Here is an 8221-nt window from a genome sequence, read left to right on the forward strand (position 1 = left end):
TTTTTTTTCTACTACACTACACTGATTTTGCAAGAAAATTCTAAATAGAAATATTCAAGCGTTCTTGAATGTATCTTTAAAATTTTTTATGGTATTTTGTTTTAGAAATACATTTCTACAAGTAATGACTTCACTGCTGATAAACTAAATATTATATTCAGTCACTTTCTTAAGTGCATAGAAAAAGGCACAGAAAGATAGGGCTACATTATGGTCCTGTGTTTGTTGTTGCTGCTGCTTTTTGTTTGTTTGTTTTTGCTAAATATAAACTACAGAACTCACATTATTGAGAAAGAAAGGCAAAGTAGAAAAATAGCTAAGGTGACAAAACTGAGTTTAGATGATGTACTCTGTGGGACATCTCTGGGGGTGAAGGAACTGATAGAGGGAAACACTTTTTTCTCGGCCTTTAGTTATTTTCCAGGACAATTCCAAGCATCAATCTGCCTAGCCTCTGTCATTTCCCCACCTCAGGTCTTCTAACCTAGTGCAGCTTCTCTTACTGAGAATGAATCTAGTTCTCCCCAGAAAGACAATTACCCGCTTCACCTACGCACACTTTTTGGGAATTTCCTAGGACATAAAAACTGTCCTTATTAAAAATTTAAATCTTTATGAAATATGAAAGTATTACATATGCCCTCCCCATTGACCCCTTCTAGTCCCCCCTCCCCCGTTAAAATTGCTTTTCCTAGCTCCCTAAGATCCTGACCAAAAATTCTTTTACATCTTAGCTTGAACATTCCCCCAGCTGTGGGCTCAATAAAGATATACCTCTAATTCTCTCCCCTTGGAATCACCATTTCTTAAACTATTACCCAGCAGACCCTCTCTGGAGATCGAGACCAGAACTTGGCTGGAGATCCTGGCTAGGCTGCTGATCAACTGAACGCTGTCTCCGTGTCATTCCTTCTTCGCCGACTCCGTCTACGCCTTTGGGAACCCCTGGACCTGCTGGGGTTGGACCCCGGCAGTCTCATTCAAGAAGTGGAAGATTTTGTCACTGAGGTCATTGAGATGCACTGGAAAACGCTGGACCCCAGTGCCCCAGAGGACTCATCGATTCCTTCCTGCTCCTCATGGACAAGCTGTCACTGGAGCTGAGAGCTGGTTCCAGCTCTGAGGCTGTTGCCAGCTGAAAGCAGAAAGAAAGGGGGAACCAAGATGGCGGCGATATAGGCAGACGTGTCCCAGGTCGTGTCCCCGAGCAAATGGAAGCTGAAGCTAGTAACACTCACACCGAATTGGCGAAATTGCTCAGCTGGTGAGAGGGTTTGCAGCCGGGAAGAGCAGAACTCCCCTGGAAAGGTAAAAAAAAACCAGGGATTTGGGCAGGAAAGTTTGCCTGACCTCTGAGCCCAGAGAGTCGGAGGGGGACCGCGTGGCAGACAGCCGCGTCCTTTGGGACAGGCACAGCCCCTGACGGGGGAAAGGAGAACTGCGGGATTCCTGGCGCCGCCAGGGAAATTGAGAGCTGGGTTCTGTGATCACGGAGGACTGAGCCTAAAGGGGGCAGCCTGAAGAGCTGACCTGACCATGCAGTCCCGGTAAGATAAGAAGCTTACAGAAACCAAGCCTTCCCCGTTTCCGCGGCCAGCATTTGTTTGTTTGTTTACACTGAATCCTGTTCATGGGACATTTCGGATACAGACACTCACCTGTGCTGAAGAGAGGGAGAGTGTGCTGAGGAGTGGAATCTGGGGAGAGACTGGGGAAAGAGGGGGAGCCGGGAGAGGTGGTAGTGAATTGAGTGCTGAGACACCCCTGAGGCCAGGACTGGGGCAGCCACCCGCTCCTGAGAGTGAGTCTCCTCCCCCCAGCCCCCAGGCAAGGAGCACAGCCACACCCAGATTCCACCCTGAACGAGATCAAGGATTAAGATAACCTGATCAGTCCCTGGGAGTTAACAGGGTCTGGCCTATAGGGGGATTTTCAATCCCAGCAACAACATACGGCCGGTAACTAAATATTACGCAGTCAGCTCTGGGCAGTGAACTTCCACTGGACAGAGAGGCCCTATAGCCTCAGAGGCCAACCCCAGAACACTGCCACCCAGAGGCTGACCCACAAACTGACTCTTTGCTAAACACAAAATAAGGCAGTCTGGGAAATAAATGCGGCATGCTTTAAAATAAGGACTGTGGTTTACAACACAGAGGAACAGTATATCGCAGGGAATCTCAACACTCTCCTGAATACCTGGAAGGTCTAAGGCGAGCCACACTGAAGAATAGAAGAAACGAAGGACATTCACTACTGCAATTTTTTTTTCTTTTTTCACTTTTTAACTAAGAAACCAATTTTTTTTTTATATTTTTTTCTGTTCTTTTTTTTTTTTTCTTCTTTTTCCATCACCTGATTTTACCCTTTTAATTACTACCTTCTTATTTTTAACCAGTATTATTACTGCTACCATTTTACCATTTTTTAAAGTGCCATTTTATTTTTTCTTTATTTTATTTTGGGATTAGTGTTCACCATTCTATTTTCATCGTTATATTATTGGTTGTTTCTAGTTTGCATTCATATCCAGGGAGCTGTTGCTGGAATTTGTTGGGATTAATGGCTGTCCTATAGGAGTATTCTCCTCATATAAAAAGTCTCTTCCCCTCTTCCACTTCATTCTCTCTTTTCGCTCTTTTTTTTTTCTTTTCTTTTCTCGCTTTTATTTTCCCCCTTCCTTTTTCCCAATTTCATTTTTGCACTCCCTTTTTTTGGTCCCTACTTTTCCTTTCTCTCTTTTATCTTTTTCTCTTCCTTCTTCCTTATCCCCTAATTCTCTTAATTCAGGTGGTCACCTTTACTTGGGGTTATTAATATCGTAAATATATTTGTGTATAGTGCCTGGTACGTGGTGCCTTGTTGTGTTGTATTTTGTGCCTTTAAATCAACGCAGCAGATCCAAGCAACAGCAACCTCCTGAGCACCACATCCTCTGCTGAGGAACAGCAGCTGTACGTGAAACCTCGCCCCACCAGCCAGAAGAGCCACCACAGCTGTGAACAGCACCCACCAGAGGAGCTGCTGACAACTGAAGAGCAGCTGCTACCGCAACCGCCCGAAGAGCAACCACAGACCAAGGAGTCACTGCCTCCAAGGGAGCAACCACTGAACAACTCAACGTCTAGATATGTCATTGAGATCAAACATGGGTAGACAAAGAAACCCCCAAAGGAAAGAGAAGGAGGACTCTCCAGAAAAGCAGCTAAGTAATACAGAGGCATGCAACATGACAGATAAAGAATTCAGAATAAGGATCCTAGAGTGCATAAACCGGATGGAGGAAAAAATCGACAACCTCTTCAAGAAGCAAGAAGAAACAGATGAAAAAATCGATAACATATGGAAGAAGCTAGAAGAAACAGATGAAAAAATCGATAACATATGGAAGAAGCTAGAAGAAACAGATGAAAAAATCGATAACATATGGAAGAAGCTAGAAGAAACAGATGAAAAAATCAACAACCTAAGTAAGACCCAAGAGGAAATGAAGAGTGATATAGCTGCAATGAAAAACTCCATTGAAAGTATCAACAGTAGACTAGGAGAAGCGGAGGACCGAATAAGTGAATTAGAAGACAAGGAAGCAAAACACACCCAAAATGTACTGCAATTGGAGAAAAAAATTAAAAGACAGGAGGAGAGCCTAAGGGAGCTTTGGGACAACATGAAACGAAACAACATACGAATAATAGGAGTACCAGAACAACAGATGGATGAACAAGGATTAGAAAACCTACTCGAAGAAATAATATCAGAAAACTTTCCTGAGGTGGGGAAGAAAAAAGTCACACAAGCCCAGATAGTCCCAAACAAGGTGAACCCGAAAAGACCCACACCAAGACACATCATAATCACCATGGCAAATGTTCAGGACAAAGAGAGAATCTTACAGGCTGCAAGAGAGAGACGGAAAGTTACATACAAAGGATCTCCCATTAGATTGTCAAATGACTTCTCAACAGAAACACATCAGGCAAGAAAAGAATGGACTGAAATTTACAAAGTGATGCAAAGCAAAGGACTGAATCCAAGAATACTCTATCCAGCAAGGCTATCATTCAAACTTGAAGGGGAAATAAGAAGCTTCACAGACAAAAAAAGGCTAAGGGAGTTTGTCACCACCAAGCCAGCATTGCAAGGAATGCTAAAGGGACTGATATAAAAATAAGAAATAAAAAGCTCAGAAAGAAAACAGCCACACAAAAAAAGAAATGGCTACAAACAAGTACCTTTCAATAATAACTTTAAATGTAAACGGACTAAATGCTCCAACCAAAAGACATCGAGTGGCTGAATGGATAAAAAAACATGACCCATACATCTGCTGTCTACAAGAAACCCACCTCATTAGAAGGGACTCACACAGACTGAAAGTGAAAGGATGGAAAAATATCTTTCAGGCAAATGGAAAGGAAAAGAAAGCTGGGGTAGCAATACTTATATCGGACAAAATAGACCTCAAAGTGAAGGCCTTAACAAGAGATAAGGAAGGCCACTTCATAATACTAAAGGGATCAATACAACAAGAAGATATAACCCTGGTAAACATATATGCACCCAATGTAGGAGCACCCAAATTCATAAAAAAACTCCTGGAAAATATCAAAGGAGAGATCGACAACAATACAATCATAGTAGGGGACTTTAATACACCATTGACAGCACTGGATAAGTCCTATAGACAAACAACCAGCAAAGATATAGCAATCCTAAATGATTCACTAGATCAGATGGACTTAATAGACATCTTCAGAACACTTCACCCCAAAGCCAGAGAATATACGTTCTTCTCAGGTGCTCATGGGACATATTCAAAAATAGACCACATATTGGGTCACAAGCAAAGTATCCCCAAATTCAAGAAGATTGAAATCATAAAAAGCGTCTTCGCAGACCACGATGGCATAATATTAGAAATAAACTACAATAAAAACAACCCAAAATACTCAAACACCTGGAAGCTGAATAGCATGCTATTAAATATTGATTGGGTTACCAATGAGATCAAAGAAGAAATTAAAAACATCCTGGAAACTAATAACAATGAAAACACAACAATCCAAAACCTATGGGACACATTGAAAGCAGTCCTGAGAGGGAAGTTTATAGCTCTACAGGCCTATCTCAAAAAACAAGAAAAAATGGTAGTAAATCATCTAACTCTACAACTCAAAGAATTAGAAAGAGAGCAACAAGAAAACCCCAGAGTGAGCAGAAGGAAGGAGATAATAAAGATTAGAGCAGAAATAAATGACATAGAGACCAAAAAAACAATACAGAAAATCAATGAAACCAAGAGCTGGTTCTTTGAAAGGATAAACAAGATTGATAAACCTCTAGCCAGACTCACCAAGAAGCAGAGAGAGAGGACCCAAATAAATAAAATCAGAAACGATAGAGGCGAAATAACAACAGACCCCACAGAAATACAAATGATTGTTAAAAAATACTATGGACAGCTTTACTCCAACAAACTAGACAACCTGGAGGAAATGGACAAATTCCTAGAAAAATACAACATTCCAAAACTCAATCAGGAAGAATCTAAAAATCTCAACAGGCCAATAACTATGGAAGAAATTGAAACAGTCATCAAAAAGCTTCCATCAAACAAAAGCCCAGGACCAGATGGCTTCACAGGGGAGTTTTACCAAACATTCAAGGAAGAACTAAAACCTATCCTCCTCAGACTACTACAAAAAATTCAAGAGGAAGGAACACTTCCAAGCTCATTCTATGAAGCCAGCATCACCCTAATACCAAAACCAGGTAAAGACAACACAATGAAAGAGAATTACAGGCCAATATCCCTCATGAACATAGATGCCAAAATCCTCAACAAAATCTTAGCAAATCGGATCCAGCAGTACATCAGAAAGATCATACACCATGACCAAGTAGGATTTATCCCAGGGATGCAAGGATGGTACAATATCCGCAAATCAATAAACGTGATACATCACATAAACAAATTGAAAGAAAAAAACCACATGGTCATATCAATTGATGCAGAAAAAGCATTTGACAAAATTCAACACCCATTTTTGATAAAAACTCTCAGCAAGGTGGGAGTAGAAGGATCATACCTCAACATAATAAAAGCCATATATGACAGGCCCACAGCCAACATCATACTCAACGGACAAAAACTAACACCATTTCCCCTAAGAACAGGAACAAGACAGGGATGCCCCCTCTCACCACTCCTGTTCAACATAGTACTGGAAGTGTTAGCCATTGCAATTCGGCAAGAAGAAGAAATAAAAGGCATCCAAATTGGAAAAGAGGAAGTAAAACTGTCCTTATTTGCAGACGACATGATATTATACATACAAAACCCTAGAGATTCCATCAAAAAGCTACTAGACTTAATACATGAATTTGGCAATGTAGCAGGATACAAAATTAACCCCAAGAAATCTGAGGCATTTCTATACACCAATAGTGAACTTTCAGAAAGAGAGATTATAAAAACAATCCCATTTACCATTGCACCAAAAAAACTAAGCTACCTAGGAATAAACTTAACTAAAGAGGTAAAAGACCTCTACTCAGAAAACTACAGGACGTTGAAAAAAGACATAGAGGAAGACATAAACAGATGGAAGAACATACCGTGTTCATGGATTGGTAGAATCAACATCATTAAAATGTCCATACTACCCAAAGCAATCTATAAATTCAACGCACTTCCCATTAAAATACCAACAGCATACTTCAGAGATCTAGAACGAACTTTCCAAAAATTCATCTGGAATAAAAGAAGACCCCGAATAGCTGCAGCAATCCTGAAAAAGAACAAAGTAGGTGGGATCTCAATACCAGATATCAAGTTGTATTACAAAGCCACTGTTCTCAAAACTGCCTGGTACTGGCACAAGAATAGGCATATAGATCAATGGAATAGAATAGAGAGCCCAGAAATCGGCCCGAACCAGTATGCTCAATTAATATTTGACAAAGGAGGCAAGAACATACAATGGAGCCAAGATAGTCTCTTCAATAAATGGTGTTGGGAAAATTGGACAGATATATGCAAGAAAATGAAACTAGACCACCAACTTACACCATATACAAAAATAAACTCAAAATGGATAAAGGACTTAAATGTACGACGGGATACCATAAAAATTCTAGAAGAATCCAAAGGCAAGAAAATTTCAGACATATGCCGAAGCAATTTCTTCACCGATACAGCTCCTAGGGCACTTGAAACTAAAGAAAAAATGAACAAATGGGACTACATCAAAATAAAAAGCTTCTGCACAGCAAAAGAAACCATCAACAAAACAACGAGAAAACCCACTGTGTGGGAAAACATATTTGCCAATGACATATCTGATAAGGGCCTAATCTCCAAAATTTATAGGGAACTCATACAACTTAACAAAAGAAAGATAAACAATCCAATCAAAAAGTGGGCAAAGGACCTAAATAGACACCTTTCAAAAGAGGACATTCAGAAAGCCAAGAGACATATGAAAACATGCTCAAAGTCACTAATCATCCGAGAGATGCAAATCAAAACAGCAATGAGGTACCATCTCACACCTGTCAGACTGGCTATCATCAACAAATCAACAAACGACAAGTGCTGGAGAGGTTGTGGAGAAAAAGGAACACTTGTGCACTGCTGGTGGGAATGCAGACTGGTGCAGCCACTATGGAAGACAGTATGGAGTTTCCTTAAAAAACTGAAAATGGAACTCCCATTTGACCCTGTGATCCCACTTCTAGGAATATATCCCAAGAAACCAGAAACACCAATCAGAAAGGATATATGCACCCCTATGTTCATAGCAGCACAATTCACCATAGCTAAGATCTGGAAACAGCCTAAGTACCCATCAGTAGATGAATGGATTAGAAAACTGTGGTACATCTACACGATGGAATACTATGCTGCTGTAAAAAGGAAGGAACTCTTACTATTTGCAACGTCATGGATGGAACTGGAGAGCATTATGCTAAGTGAAATAAGCCAGTCAATAAAGGAAAAATACCACATGATCTCACTCATTCATGGACAATAGAGACCATTATAAACTTTTGAACAATAATAGATACAGAGGCAGAGCTGCCTCAAACAGATTGTCAAACTGCAGCGGGAAGGCCGGGGAGGGTTGGGGGGCAGGAGGTAGTGGGGTAAGAGATCAACTAAAGGACTTGTATGCATGCATATAAGCATAACTAATGGACATAAGACACTGGGTGATAG

Source organism: Myotis daubentonii, chromosome 6 (assembly GCF_963259705.1).
Source record: "Myotis daubentonii chromosome 6, mMyoDau2.1, whole genome shotgun sequence".
NCBI lineage: Eukaryota > Metazoa > Chordata > Mammalia > Chiroptera > Vespertilionidae > Myotis > Myotis daubentonii.